Source organism: Orcinus orca, chromosome X, assembly GCF_937001465.1.
Source record: "Orcinus orca chromosome X, mOrcOrc1.1, whole genome shotgun sequence".
NCBI classification, from domain to species: Eukaryota; Metazoa; Chordata; class Mammalia; order Artiodactyla; family Delphinidae; genus Orcinus; species Orcinus orca.
In genome coordinates this window covers 102225600-102242169 of record NC_064580.1, presented here as the reverse complement: position 1 = coordinate 102242169, position 16570 = coordinate 102225600, and positions in this window count along the sequence as shown.

Below are 16570 nucleotides of genomic sequence, written 5' to 3'. Positions count from 1 at the left end.
GGTCACGGGTGCGATCCCTGGTCGGGGAGCTAAGACCTCGCAAGCTGCGTGGTGTGGACAAAAATAAAATAAAATGTGCAGCTTTCAAAATAAGGAAATAAAGAAATGAATTACGTACAGAAGGCAGAAAGGGCCTGACTGTAAGCCATAGAAACCAAACTCCAACCAGCTGAGGCGAAAAGAAAAAAAATATATGAGACCAGTTATTGGGGCATCTTACACAACCATAAGAAGACCAGAGCTGCTGCTGGGACACAGGGAAAACCAGAGGAAGGACTCAAAGAGTGTCAGTACTCTGACTCTGCTTTTCTCTCAGGGTTGGACTCGTTGCTTCCCAGCCTCTTTGACACGGCAGTGGCTAGGAATGGGGGCTCGGAGAACGTCTGCCTTTCCCCACGATGACAAAATGCTCCCCGTTCCCCATCATCGGTTGAAAGCTCCTTGGGAAGCACAGCGATAGGACGGGTTTACGTTAGATGCTTACCTTTGGATGAATACGCAAGGGCCTCAGGGCCCTGATGTGAGGGGCAGGAACTCGATCCCTGGAAAGGGGTACATTCCCATTGAACGGGCAAATTATTTGGAGCCAAGATGTCCCCCAAATTGATGTCTAGGCAAATAATAAGTTCAAGATACACAGAGTAACCCCACTCAGGTCCAAAGGAAAATGTGTGTGTGTGCCAATCAAGAGGTCAAATATTTCTCGAAAGCTAACAGAGTTTGTCTGGAGAACTGATTCCTACTCAGGGCTCAGGAAGTACCTCTCCACCTGCTACCTTCCACCTCACTGTGGTCTACACATACCTTCAGGCCTGCCTGCTTCGGAAGGACATCGTGGGACGTAGTCAGGAAGAAGTCACACTGCTGCCTCTCATTGCCCATCACCTTCACTGTACGGCTTCTTGGTCCCGGTAGAGAGAGAAATGCAAAATGACAAAAACTGGCAGGATCTGAGCTAGGATCTCCAAGTGTTTGTTTTGTAGTCTTTAAAAAGGCAGCCTCCAAGCTGTTAGTTAAACACAACAAATGTGCAATGAAGTTGCTGTAGCAGATTTTCGGAACAAGGCTGGGAACGTGGTGGCAGGGCACCAAATGCAGTTAGCATGGCCTAGCCAGGAACAGGTCCTGTGTCCTTGGGACAAATTAGAGTGACTTGTGGCCAGAGCACTCAAGGGCAAGAGTAGGTGTCCTGGTGGCCACGAGAGCTGATAAAGGCTGGGACGTCTGTGACCTTATATCGGGTGCCTCCTTTCTGTCCCTGTACTAGAAGCTTTTTCCTACCAACTCTTTGACACCCTCAGGTAAGAGAGATGATCACAGTCTCTCCTGCTAGAGCATTGAGAAGGTTACAGGGAACGTGTGGATGTATTTGGGAGGCTTCTGGATGTGTGTACATAGGCTGTACGTCTCCACCAATTAGGAGTCCAGAATAAAATGTTTGGGACAACTGACTCAGGAGTGAGAGGTTGCAAAGTCGTGGCAATGTCAGGTTGTGTGGTGCTGGGCAACCAGTCAGACTGATCCAGTGCGGAGGGCAGGGGCGGTCACAGCCAGGGCTACGTTCTTCCAGAGTCAGGTATCTGGAGTCAGGGAGTTGGCAGAGGGAGCTGAGTCAGGCACACAGGCTGCTGGACGGCCCATCCGCCGCCGTCTTCCTCATGCTGAAATTTTTAATACCAAAAATGAAATGTAAAGTGAAAAGCCTTGGGCTTCCCTGGTGGCACAGTGGTTGAGAGTCCGCCTGCCGATGCAGGGGACGCAGGTTCGTGCCCCGGTCCGGGAAGATCCCACATGCCGCGGAGCGGCTGGGCCCGTGAGCCATGGCCGCTGAGCCTGCACGTCCGGAGCCTGTGCTCTGCAACGGGAGAGGCCACAACAGTGAGAGGCCCGCATACCGCAAAAAAAAAAAAAAGTGAAAAGCCTTCATTTCTGGTAAAGAGCCTTCAAGTTGAAAACTTCCTGGCACAACTGAGGACACAGCAATCTGAAGTCTCCTTTTCCTACTCAATACTCTGTAATACCCTACATGGGAAAAGAATCCAAAAATGAATAGCTATATGAATATGTATAACTAAATCACTTTGCTGTACACCTGAAACTAACACAACATTGTAAATCAGCTATAGTCTAATATAAAATTAAAAAAAAAATTAGTCTCCTTTCCCTGCCCCCCTCTGATGACTCTGAATGAGCCCTTCCCACTTGGGAAGGGCTTGAATCTTTTTTGGATTCAATTCAATTAGTCCATTGCCTTAGACTAATGGCCCGAAAGGGCTAATCATCATCATCAGTGAAAATATTTCCAGCAATAGAATTTTCCATCACGGGTTCGGAAGGGTGACATTTTTTCAGAGCTCTCAGCGGGGCCAGAGGCCTGAGAAGCATGCCTGGGGCGTCCATGGGTACAGAACTGAGCAAAAGTGAGTTTTTACAAGTATTTCTTAAGGTAGGCTAAACTGCTGTAACACACAGACCCCCAAATGATAAAGTCAACGTTTTTGCTTCGTACCCACGTGCCAGGCAAGCTGTGTTCTGGATCTGAGGGTGGCTCTCCTCCACGCAGTCACTCAGGAGACAGCTCTCCCATCTACAGCTTCCCAAACAGCCACGATCGTCTCCATTCCGGGGAGCACCAATCAGAGGAGGGAATAGCTGAGGAGCGAGTGAGAGGATTTGCGGGCCAGATCTGGCTGTGGTGCACAACTTCCCACACAACTTTCAAGGAGGCTAGGAAGTAAAATCTAAGGTTGGACTCAGAAGAAGAAAGAGACCATCGTGGTGAAGCGCTAGCAGATGCTGCCCCAGCAAAAGAGTCTCATCTCTGATTTAAGAGGCAATGCGTTGCCAAGGAACTGGCAGAATCTCATGCAGGGTCTGTCAGTCAGAAAGATCTCATGGGGCTTGAGATCGTGATGTCAGAGAGGGGACGAGAGTAGATTGCTTTTGTAGATATCAATGAGGGAACCCCATCTGCTACGACCCTGGAACTGAAGATTAACTGTACTTAAAACAATCAAGATGACACTGGTCAGACAACCACGTGACCAATTTCAAGATGACTGTCAGAGCTGACTGTGCTGTTTCTGCATGTAGCCCGCTCCCTCCATCTATAAAAGCCCTGCCCACTGCTCAATCCTGGGGGAGCTCCTGAAGCCCAGTGCCGGAGTCAGAACCTCAGGCGACTGTGGGCTCTGTCCATTCGGTGTAAACTGTGAACCTCTCTTGTCAAGTAGACAGTCAAGAGCAAAATACAGGGGGAAACCGAGTCACGACCTCTGAGGCGTGGTTTGCTTCTTTTTCGTAAGAGGAAAAACTCCAAACCCAAAGTTATGCACTAAGGTTGGTAGCAAGAAATTGATTACAGATGATCAAAGCAGGGTCTGGACCCTCTGGACCAGCGTTTCCAGCAGGAAGCTTTGGTTGGCTATCACAGAGGAAACCCCAGTCTCCAGGATGGGCCAGGGGAACACAGGGACGTGCTCAAAAGCTGGCCCCGGTGAATTGCTTCTGTGAGACTCCTAGGGTTCTGTGACAGAATCGTATTTTCTGACTGCTTTCTGTGGTTCCTCATAGTTGCACTCGCTCGTTCATTTCTACTTAGCAGTGTGCAGATACAGATTTTAATGACGTGGGGAAACTTAGCTGATGGTACTTATTGTTCTGCAGGGCAGGAGCTGTGAGGGCCTGAGAAGGCAAGGTCCCAGGAAGTCTAAGGAATTAGACACACTGCCCTTCAGTGTACGGATGTCAAGGGGCGGAGATGGCCGTCATGGCCTGGTCAGGTCAGGTAGGGAAGTTGCACAGGGCTCGACAGGTGTGTATGTATGTATGTATTTTTGAATGAAAGATTCTTTGAATTCTATAGTGGGGGCCCAATTGTTTTGAGTCCTGAGCCTGGAGCCTGAGGGAGACTCTGGGGCCAGTGAGGCCAGTGCCTCAAAGGACGCCCATTACTATCATCTAAGAAGAAATCTCATGAACGGAGCTCCATCCAGAGAGGCCACGGGAGGAATATTTTGTCAGGGGCGCCTGGGACATGGCGTTGCCCATTTGTCACATCTGGTAGCTGCTCTTTCTTTTTTCTCCCCTTTGATAGATTTCCTCTTTGAATCCCCCTCAGTCACTTACCTCTTAATGGAAGTGGGCAGATCTGGGTTTTTTGTGTGTGTGTGTGGTACGCGGGCCTCTCACCGTTGCGGCCTCTCCCGTTGCGGAGCACAGGCTCCGGACGCGCAGGCTCAGCGGCCATGGCTCACGGGCCCAGCCGCTCCGCGGCATGTGGGATCCTCCCGGACCGGGGCACGAACCCGTGTCCCCTGCATCGGCAGGCGGACTCTCAACCACTGCGCCACCAGGGAAGCCCCAGATCTGGTTCTTTTCCAGGAGCATATCTGAAAGAGAGAGAGAGATCTAAGAATAAGTACACGGAAAGCATGGGAATCTTCGGAAGGTGAAAGAATTCCCACTCATCCATCAGGGAGGCACTACCCAGTTTGCATCCAAGGGAAACACTGTGTGTGGTCACAGGTTAAGGAGACAGAGTTTTCAATGAGCTGGAGAGCTGACCCCTTTGTAGAGGTTGGGCTTAGGAGTCTGAAGGTGGTGAGGGAGGAGGGAGAACTGCCTCATGAACACATTGGGCAGGGCTCCCCCATATCTGCCACTTTCCTATTCGTGGAATGAAGCAGACAGCACCCTCATAGAACGAGTCCTGCATGTCCCATTTTCTTGGATATCTGTGAGGGTGGCCCCGATAAGATTGGGGCACCCATTCGTCAGGGGTGTCCTAGCCACACCACTCATGCTTCTGCATGGATAGCCAGGGGCTGTCTCGCAGTCGCCAAAAATCCAGGAAGGCACCATGGAAAATTGAAATGTTCCAACAGATCATATAGGAGGGGGCATGGGGACTTCCAGTTGTTAAGTCCAGTTGTTAAGATTCGTGCTTCCATTGCAGGGGGCGCGGGTTTGATCCCTGGTGGGGAACTAAGAACCCACATGCTATGGGGTGGGGGGAAAGGAGGGGGCAATGGGTGTCTTTTAGTGAACCCACACACTGAGCATTTCACTCACTCCACGCTAAGTTTTCGATCTGTTCTTTTCTTCTATGTAGCAAGCAGACAGGCTCCCAAAGGTCCAGGAGCCCAGAGAGCCACCCACCTAACGTGCTCAGACTCTAAATACATGTAGGAAAGCAACAGTTGCTTGGCCTGGGAAGCTGGGGGTTGGGGTGGACTGACTAAGGGTCAGATAGCAGAGCACAGTCGGTTGTAAGACAATGAGCCCATTTCACCCCCCGGATGTCTCTGGAAGATGGCTCCTTGGTTACGTGAGGGAGAGTGGACCCTTATTCCACATTCTTGAGAGCGGGAGGGGCTCTTGAGAGTTGGCAGATGTTTTGGCCACAGACCCACAGTCATTGGCAAGGGTTGAGAAGAGCCCAAGCCAGAGTTCTTTCGAGGGGGTAGCAACAGCACAAGGGGAGAAACCATCTCTTGAGGAATTTTTCACCAAACACTTGCCCTCTGAGTGATAATGACCATGATCGGAACTAGGGAGGCCCCTGTGAGAGTGGCCATGGCTTGGAGGGGTCCAGCACTGGAGGGACAAGAAGGGCGGCGGCGACACTATAGTCACGGGCAGAAGACCTCTCAATGGCTCACATAGCACAGAGGATGGAGGCTCTGTTGGGAATGGCGACTCAGTGAAAGCTGGGATCCCCTCCAGTTTCTTTTTTTTTTTTCAATTTCATCTATTTTTTAATTTATTGGCAAAAAGGTGTTCATAGATGTCTCATCACTTTCATTTTATAGATCACTTGTTCTCATTTCCAATATTATCTATATGTGTGATATGTTTGTCTTAGTCTCTTTTGCTTGATTTCCTCAATTTTAATCTTTATTTCATTTTTTAATCAATATTTTTAAATTGAAGTATAGTTGACTTACAGTGTTGTGTTAATTTCTGCTGTGCAGCAAAGTGATTCAGTTATACGTATATATACACATTTTTAAAAATATTCTTTTGCTTTATGGTTTATCACAAGATATTGGATATAGTTCCCTATGCTGTACAGTAAGACCTTGTTGTTGAGCCATCCTCCACTTTCAAAGAGAGGCAAAGAGACAGTGAAATATATTCTGTTGTTATTATTGTTTTCAGGCTTGTCCAAGGTAGAATATATGTGGTCCCATCAGTCTGTATAGAGGCAGGAAAACAGTGAAGTCCATTTGTGTCTACTATTGCTTTCTGTGAATCTAAGAGGAAAGGTGTATAGTCTCTGATCAAAGGAAAAAGAGTTGAGTGAGTTGCCTGAAGCCTGCCAAGGTGCCAGCCTATAACAGGGGGATCTGTCTGACCCTCAGTGTTTCAGAAAGATCAAGGCTGCAGTGGGTGTGGGCCATGGCAGAAATGAGGTGGAAGATGTAGCCAGAGGGAGATGGACAGCCTCGAGCTGGACTGACTTGAGTGCAGGAGGCCAGGAGCTCGCAGAAAGGCTTAGCAGGGATGCCTGAAAGCAGAGAGAAGGATCTTGGTCCTGGTACTTCTGGAATGTAGGGAGCATATGCCCATCAATAGGAGTTCATGTCCAGTCCACCCCCGCTGTTTCTTGGCCCGAGAAGCAGATCCCAGGGAGGCCGGGGCCTGTGACTCACATGCCCCGGCACAAGAATGACGGAATGTTGAGTTTTGTGAGTTTTGTGGCTGATGAGGCCTCAGGATGCCTGTGTCGTTCGGGATTCTCGCCCAGATTTTCCACCTCATTTAATATGTTAAAGTTATACACGAAGGCTTTCCTTCTAAACTGGGGTGTTCTAGGGACAGTGCTGGCTCTTGGATTCACTGGAAGCCAGCTGCTATGGTCTGAATGTTTGTGTCCCCATAAAATTCATATGCTGAAATCCTAATCTCCAGGGTGATGATGGTATTTGGAGGTGGGGTGTTTGGGAGGTGATTTGGCCATAAGAGCCCTCACGAATGGGATTAGTGCCCTTATAAAAGAGGCCTCAGAGACCTAGCTTGTCCCTTCTGCCATGTGAGGACATTGAGAAAAGACAGCCGTCTAGAAACCAGGAAGCAGGCTCTCCCCAGAATCTACCAGCACCTTGGACTTAGACCGCCGAGCCCCCAGAACTGTGAGTAATAAATTTCTGTTGTTTGTTTGGTTTATTTTATTTTATTGAAGTATAGTTGCTTTACAATGTTGTGTTAGTTTCTGGTGTCCAGCAAAGTGATTTTGCTTTCTACATATATACTCTTTTTCAGATTCTTTTCCATTGTTTATTACAAGATACTGAATATAGTTCCCTGTGCTATACCTTGTTGTTGATTTTATATATAGTGGTTTGTATCTGTTAATCCCAAACTCCTAATTTATCCCCCACCCCCGCCCCAAATTTCTGTTGTTTATAAGCTACCCAGCCTGTGGTATTTTTTACTAAGACACCAGCCATCTCCACTGACCCCTTCTTCACACCACCACCACTGGGATCCGTAGCTCTGACTGGCTTCCTCAACCACTTAAGCCAGAAAACTCTGTTCAATATCCTGACGCCACAAAACAGAACGGTGGGCTTCCTGCGGTCTCACTCCTCCAAAAGAATACTAGCAGATAATGTAATGAGAATGTAAAAGGTACCTGTGGTTTTCCAGTGCTTTTATAGAACTTTGAGAAGTACATTTTCAAACGTTTTCCTTTCTCTTTTTAAACTATTTTTGTTGTTTGAGTTTTTCTTTACGAGGAAAACCGGCCCTGTTTGTAGATCATCTGATTGTTTATGTGGAAAATTTCAGGGACTCTGCAGTACTGTAACCAGAAGTGCTCGCCGCTCAAAAGCCGATAAAGAGGCCAAGTTGGTGGAAAGGAAAGTTTGCTTTATTTTGGAGGCTGACAACCGGGGTTGGGGGGGAGGGCGGACGCCTGTCCAAAGGCCGACTCCCCCCACCGCCCCCCGGCCGACAATCAGGGGGCAAGAGCTTTTCTAGACAGAGGGAGGGGGCTACATGCAGAATCAACACAGTCAGCTCTGACAGTCATCTTGAAATTGGTCATTGGTGGTCTGACCGGCGTCATCTTGATTGTTTTAGGTACAGTTAATCTTCAGTTCCAGGGTCAGTTTGTTTCCATTTCATTGAGGCCAATTCTCGGAATTGTGGCAGCTTATGTCACGGCTATAGCCTGGTCATCGTGTAGTTAACTTCTTCCACCTGGTGTGCGTTTCAGTATCTACAAGGCAGCTCACAGGATGTGGCTCAGAATATTATCTCTAGTCCTTGAGAAGGAACTAAAGGCCCTTGACTACGCGTAAGGATTAAACTATTATTATTTGGTCTCCTTTGACTGTTTTCCTTTGTTTCTGCCTGTTCTCACTTCTCTGGTTAAACTTATTCTTTGGCTAAAGTTTTTCCACAGACAAAAGTCAGGGGGAGGACATAAGGGGAAGAATCATAGGGTCCTGCTCCGTTTCAGGCCCCTTTTCTTTGGTACTCCTCAGTCTTGAGGAGGGACGGGTGCAGAACAAGAGGGGAAGAAGGTTTGGGTAGAGGGTTAGTCAGAAACTTGGCAGAGGGGCTCGGGTTTAGTTCCATTTCTGTTTCAATTTTCCCCAACTGTTTGAGGGAATGGGGCGACGACTGCTCTTGCCTACTTCTTGCTGAAGTGGGGCATAGTCCTGCCTAATTTGGGGAATGGACACAGAAAAGGAAATAATCTCGAGCTCCATGCTTAGCATCAATATTTTGTATTATGAGATCATTACCTCTCTCCTTGATTACTTTGTCATAGTACCTGGAGAAACATTTGAAAATTAGTAGACATTTTACAATGAAGATAATAATCGAAATGCATCTTCGTATAATTCTCTGAATGTATTTTTTCTTAATGGTTAAAGCAGATGTACAGTGTATGTTTAATAGGCCATAAACAGGCTGTTTTGGTTAGCCTAAAGTTCCAAGTAAATCATGTATAAGGCAGAATGACTTCCTCACACCTCCATATGTGAAAATTTCCTCCATCATTTTCCCCTTTTAATTGTAACTCTTTCCATAGAAAGCATTGATACTCAATATATTTTCCCACCGTTGCCAGAGTGGCTCAGTTGCCTGCTCTGGGTCCACTCGTGTCCCTCAGTGCTAGGCCTCTTTTTGTTTATGTATTTGCCTAGCTGTCCACGTTAGGGGAAAACTAATCAGATATCGTGGACAGGCTCAGAGGTATGTTAATCGGGAAACACTTTATAGACCATGCATTTTATCATTTATATCCAATTCTCACACAAACATTGTACATGTGCTTTAAGCAGTAAACTTAGAGCCAGCAGTGATACACATCATGAGTAGTTATACTCTGTGACAACCTCACTAGACAGATTTTTCCATTCTGAACACCGGGGTCAAAAGTATGGTTGGAAACAAAACAATAGCTTTCCATCAGAATTTTGAATTTGTGAATTTCTTACCCAGTTCAACAGTATGATCTGAAAGTTATCAAATGTTTTCCATATAATTTAACATACCAAATAATCCTAATTAGTTTAGAGAAAATTCTTTTCTCTTAACAGAGAGAGAAAACCAAATTTAGTCATGTATCAGTTTACTGTTACAACAAAATTCATCTACCTAATTAAATTCAGTCTAATCTTAATCCTGACAACATACAAAATTCTTTTCTCAGAGTTCCTTTTTTACAAGCCTTTTATCACTTTCTGGATCCATACAAATCTGTCCTTTTTTTCCCCATCCAACCCATAGTGGGACAAAATTATTGTCATCATTTTTCCTCAACAAAAATATCTCCGTTCTTTATACTTTCTCTTCGCCGACAACACATATCCTACTTACTTTACACACTGAAATGCTTCTCTTATCATATTTACATATTACAATTTTTAACTCTTGAAAACCTTAACAAAACCAAGAAACAAGTAATTGAACTATTTATTATATCAGTATTTTATGATTGGCAAACTTAAGAACATATTCCATAACCTCTAAAAACGTAGTTTTTCATAGCACAATTTCTCTTTAATGTGGTACAAGATGTGTGTTTAAGAAACCCAAACATCTTTACTTTCCCTCTTGGTCTTGCGAGAAGACAAAAAGTAGGTAAATTTAGATTTCTTTGATTTGTAAGTGCTTACTTTTTTTTTTAAGCCAATTTGTAATAGAGCTCTTTACAAATTAACCAAAGACACATATATCCAGACAAACAGAGATCTCATTGTTTCATCTTTTTACATTTCATGAATTAGGCATTGCAATTAAACTTACCAGTTTATGAATAAGAATCCAAATAGTCAAATTTACACACTCAATTTTAAAAGGCTTCTTTTTTTCCCTGTTTTTTTTTTTTTTTTTTTTTTTGGCTTGAAGTTTTACTAATTAACCCAAGGCTGAAGTCTTAGGCAAAGTGGGCCGTTTTTGTACTTCAAGGACATGATAAGAGTTACCTTCAAGTGTTCTCCTAGGCATATTTTTGTTTTCTCAGGGTCAGAATTCTGCAAACAGTATTTTATCAAGCTAACTTTCTCTAACTGCATATGCAAAAAAAACCAGTTTGGGAATTTCAAAAGAGTTTCATCTTAACCAATTTTCTCGAGAGTCTAAAGAATACTCTTGCCATACATTGGTAAAAAAAAATCATCTTTCTTTTTCTTTAGTCATAATTTTATAGCTAAAATTTTTCGAATGGATTGAACCTGAGTTTCCCATTTTACACAGGACAACAAAGATATCAATCACGCAGAGGGAATACGCACTCACGCACCAAAAGGCAGATCTGTCACAAATCCTCTTCAGAAGATGACCGGTAAGGAGTCCCAAACAAACACTCCCTCAACACAAATGGTCCTCGATGGTAGACAGACGTCAGAACCAATTGGCAAAATACCCTCAGTGCTCACAAACAGTCTTCAACGGTAGACAGATGTCAGAACCAATTGGCAAGAATGCCCAAATGGCACTTAGCGCTCACGAATGGGAAGGTGGCCCGGGTGCACACGGGTGGACTTACCTGGTCTTGGAGCTCGTCAGCTTGTCCAGATGCATCTTGCCGTTCCACCAAGGAAAAGCGTAAGTTGGCAGCCAGTGCCGAGGAAGGGAGAAACAGGGAGGATTCTTGAAACAAATGGTTTTGGCAGCTGCCAGGAACATCCCCCAAGTCCCCTTCTCGGGACTAGCTAACCATGAGCGACAGGCTCATCGCAACCATCCTGGTGCGTTGTCATGGCCGTGACTCTACTCTGGAAAACCCAGGGGAGCCAGATGTCATAAGAGCGCAGAAGCCATCATACCTGCGGTAGCCGCAGTAGCCCCACTAGCCCCACGCTGGGCGCCAAAAACTGGAACCGAACGTGGGGTCTGGCTGCTCGCCCCCTAAAAGCCGATAAAGAGGGCAGTTGGTGGAAAGGAAAGTTTGCTTTATTTTGGAGGCTGGCAACCAGGGTGGGGGGGAGGGTGGACGCCTGTCCAAAGGCTGACTCTCCCCCCCACCCCCCGACAATCAGGGGGCTAGAGCTTTTCTAGACAGAGGGAGGGGGCTACAGGCAGAAACAATACAGTCAGCTCTGACAGTCATCTTGAAATTGGTCATCGGTGGTCTGACCAGCGTCATCTTGATTGTTTTAGTTACAGTTAATCTTCAGTTCCAGGGTCGGTTTGTTCCCATTTCTTTGAGGCCAATTCTTGGAATTGTGGCAGCTTATGTTATGGCTATAGCCTGGTCATCATGTAGTTAACTTCTTCCACCTGGTGTGGGCTTCAGTATCTATAAGACAGCTCACAGGATGCGGCTCAGAATATTATCTCTAGCCCTCAAGGAGGAGCTAAAGGTTCTTGACTATGCTTAATGATTAAACTATTATTATTTGGTCTCCTTTGACTGTTTTCCTTTGTTTCTGCCTGTTCTCACTTCTCTGATTAAACTTATTCTTTGACTAAAGTTTTTCCACAGACAAAAGTCAGGGGGAGGACATAGGGGGCAAGGATCATAGGGTCCTGCTCCGTTTCAGTACAGCTACTAGAACTAATAAATGAATTTAGCAATGTCATAGGATCCAAGGTTAATATAGAGAACTCTAATGTATGCTTATATACTAGCGGGAAAAAATTGGAAAATGAAATTTTAAAAAACCCCATTTATAGCAATGCCAAGAAACATAAAATAACTAGTAATATGTTTAACAAAAGACAATCAACAGCACTCTGATTGTATTGCTGAGAGAAATTAAATTAGATGAGACTGAAATAATTGGAAAGATATGCCATGTTCAGATTGTTAAAGTCTCTAAATTGTTACGATAACCATTTTCTCCAAACTGAATTCAAGATTCAAAGCCATCCTGGTCAACATCCCTGCAGGTCCAAGTGAGCCATGCGAGGGGTCCCAAGGAGCCAGGGCCACGGCCCCTCAGAGGAGCAGCAGAGGCGAGGCGTGCCTGCAGCCTGGGCTGCGCCCAGATCGTGGTAGAGGTGGCATAGCCTCTGCTGGCCTTCAAATGCAGTGCTGCCCGACAGAAATACAATGTGAGCCACAAATGCCAGCCCAGCCATATGTGTCATTTTTAATTTCCCAGCAATCACATCAAAAAGGTGAAATTATTTTTCATAATATACTTATTTAAACCAACATGTTCAAAATAGTATCATTTCCACATGTGATCAACACTTAACGTTACTAATGAGATAGTTGTACATTATTTGAGATCCGGTATGCATTCTACACTTACAGATGCTCTATAGCCACGTGTCACCAGTGGCTGCCGTACTGGCCAGCCCACTTTTAAGCGATATCTTCTGTTATTCTCTAGTTTTTACAGTTATTTTTAAAATCTACTTTGTTGAGGTCTGATCGACATACAAGAGCTGTACATATTGAATGGATACAACCTGATGAATTCGGAGGTAAGTGTGTACCAGTGAAACCATCATCGCAACCTATGCCATAAACATATCTGTCAATGCTACAAGTTTCCTCCCACCCTCCTTATTTATTTTTATCGTCATTGTTATCATTTTTATTTTATTGGTTTGTTTCTTCCGTTTGGACAATAGCACAGGTCATCAGATCAGCCAAGTTCATCCCCCATGGGTCCTGAAAGTCAGAGACTTTTTTTCTTTCACCCTCTGAGTCTGACTCACTCACCCTCCTCGAGGCAGACTGTGCATTCTTAGGGTAGGTAAGTAAGAAGATCACAGAGGCTTCCTTGAGCCCCTTAACATGTGAGGTCTTCCTATGTTATCATCCCTCAAAGGGCTTTTTATTTATTTATTTATTATTTATTTATTTTTGGCTGCGTTGGGTCTTCGTTGCTGCATGTGGGCTTTCTCTAGTTGTGGCGAGCAGGGGCTACTCTTCGTTGCAGTGCACGGGCTTCTCATTGCGGTGGCTTCTCTTGTTGTGCAGCACGGGCTGTAGGTGCGTGATCTCAGTAGTTGTGGCTCATGGGCTCTAGAGCGCAGGCTCAGTAGTTGTGGCACATGGGCTTAGTTGCTCCACGGCATGTGGGATCTTCCCGGACCAGGGCTCGAACCCGTGTCCCCTGCATTGGCAGGCGGATTCTTAACCACTGCGCCACCAGAGAAGTCCCCTCAAAGGGATTTTAAATATAATCTTCCCTTTTTGTAGGCAGTTTTGAGGAGGATGTTTTGTCAATGTCTTCCATTTCAATAGCAGTTAAGGTGTTGCCCCTGTGGGTCCCTCGAGCAGACAGACTCCCTCAGCAATATCTAGCTGTTTGATAATTTTTTTTTTTTTTTGGCTGCGCCGAGTCTTAGTTGCAGCACGTGGGATCTTTAGTTGCAGCATGCATGCAGGACCTAGTTCCCCGACCAGGGATCGAACCCGGACCCCCTGCATTGGGAGTGCGGAGTCTTACCCACTGGACCACCAGAGAAGTCCCTGACAATCTTTAAATAACTGGCCACGACTAGCCCCTAGGTCGGGCCAGCTGACCTGGCTTTGGGCAACCTTCACACTCGTGGGCTACCTACTTACGGGGATCTGACCACACGATAGAAATGATTCCTCTGCGAAGTTAATGCAAATTCCTTGGCATGAGAGTATAAAGGCTTGTATGGTAGCCTGCCCCCTGCCTCCATATTACCTTTTTTTGGTGAGAGAAAAGAATTTGGAGTTTATAATGCTGAATAATTCTTTGTCGTTAGCACCTGGCCTGCATTACACAATTTTAGATCTTTCCCCTGATGGCTGCCCGTTCAGGCGCCTTAATTTTTGTAATAAGGGCCTGCTCCCCTGACCTTAGTTGTAACCCTCAGCCCTCTGAACAGGGGGCTGCCTTCCCCAGAGGCCTCCTGCCTCTTGGCTTCTCCTTTATTAGAAATCGGTATCTTGACTGACTCCTTTCCTCAAACCCTGTCCAACCCGTCCTTCTACTTAAATGTGTGCCTAAATTTTCTGTCCACCTATGGGTCCCCCAGATCTGCACCGACCTCCTTCTGTGAATGTGCTTCTCCTTCCTAGCATCTGCCTTTAGGACCAAATGACAACCATAAAGGTCCAGGAAACGAAGCTTATCACGATTATAAATGACTGGAGGCTTCGTGTGCCCTGCCTCAAAGCACTTAAAAATTCACTCACTGGATTTATTTTTATCTTCAGACCTTCCTTTTCTCTAGCTCCACCTGGAGTCATATGATCACCCAGGGTGGAGACTCTCTGACCGATGTCTCCCTGTGCTGCCATCTTTTCATAACGGTGCCCACCCCTGCCCCCAGCCCTGGGGCCTAGCTAACTCCCTCTGGATAGCTTCTCCAGCTTTTATTTTAAAAAGTTATTTTTATTTTTTGGCCGTGCGGCATGCGGGATCTTGCTTCCCCGACCAGGGATCAAACCCGTGCCCCCTGCAGTGGAAGCGCACAGCCTTAACCGCTGGACCACCACGGAATTCCCACTTCCTCAGCTTTTAAAGCAAGGTCCGCAGAAAATCCCAGGGGCTCAAGGGAGACTTCTGGGCACCATTCGACTAGGTGCCGCACGTGTGCTAAGTGTCGAGGCCAAGGCTTCAGAAGCCTTTGTGAACTGAGACAGAACTGGAGCCTCTCTGAACCTGTTGTGTTTCATGCCTGTTTCTCCTCCCATTGCCCAAATCTGTAGTAATTCATTAAGGATGAGCAGATCAGACCTTTCCTAGGACAAGATCTGAGATGAATGCCCAGGTGGGAAGGAGTTATCATTCAGAAGGCGACAGGACTTCCATACCATCTTTAAAAAAACCCCGTCTTATTTGGAGAGCACCATAGAAGGTGAGTAGCCCCTGACCACTAGCCCACACAGTCCCAAGGGTACGGCAGAGTCTGGTACAGGCGTGCATCTGTCAATAGGACCGATTCCCACAGCCAAGGGCAGCCAGCACTACTGGGGATGTGTCCCTCAGGCACCTGGCAGCCCCACCTCTTTGACCAAGGAGGCCTACCTGTCCCATGCACCCGGCAGAGTCTGGTGGAGGAATAGGAAAGAAACTGATCCCCAACAGGTATAGAAAGGGATGGTCCTCAGGAGGAAAACACATCTGAGCAACGAGATGGGACAAAATAATCACACACCAGGCTAGGAGACCCCACCTACTCCATGCCCGGAGAGGCTGGGGGGACAGTGATGCTGGAGGTGAAGGAAAACCACAGACGCACTGAGGACAGGCTGTCTGTGACCAGGCTCTGCTCTTACCTGGCCAACGACCTACATTTCTCGTTTTTTTTTTTTTGCGGTACGCGGACCTCTCACTGTTGTGGCCTCTCCCATTGTTGAGCACAGGATCCGGACGCGCAGGCTCAGCGGCCATGGCTCACGGGCCCAGCCGCTCCGCGGCATGTGGGATCTTCCCGGACCGGGGCACGAACCCGCGTCCCCTGCATCAGCAGGCGGACTCTCAACCACTGCGCCACCAGGGAAGCCCCATTTCTCCTTTTAAAGGCCTGTCTGTCTTGCTAGAATTCTCAGCCCTGGTGCTGGATCTGAATGAACTCAGTCTCACTGTTTGGTTTCTTTCAATGACAGCACAATCTATACGCTGTACCCTATCCACTGGAGTCAGACCGTGTTTGCCCAGCTTCCCAGGTGGAGTGTCCACCGACTCTACTATATAGAGGGAAGGAATTCACAAAACCCTGTCTGCCCCCACTAGTGTCTCCTGGTGGAGGCCGAAGTAGAAGGTGGAGCTTTGGGCTTCCTAATGACAAGTACTCTGCTTCAAGAGAAAAAAAATAATCATTGTCTCAGAGGACTAAATAAAAAGCCAGTCACATGAAGGTATACATGAAAGGAAAACCTCAACTGTGGTAGCCCACTTTTTCCCTTCTTTCCTTTTACGGTGGAGGGATGAGGGGACTCCACAGTTAACGGAGAAGAGTGCTGTGTAGTTAGCTAAAGTACACACTCGGCGTGAATCAAAGACTTTTCAGTTTCCTCACCGATGGTTGCATATTCCGCAACCTTCAATTTTAAAATCTGAGCTTACTTGACCTTCATTCTTGCCATTGGAGCTTCTAAACCTTCCCCCTGACCCCCAGCCCCTGACAACCACTAATCTGTTTTCTGTTTCTATCCATTTGCCTA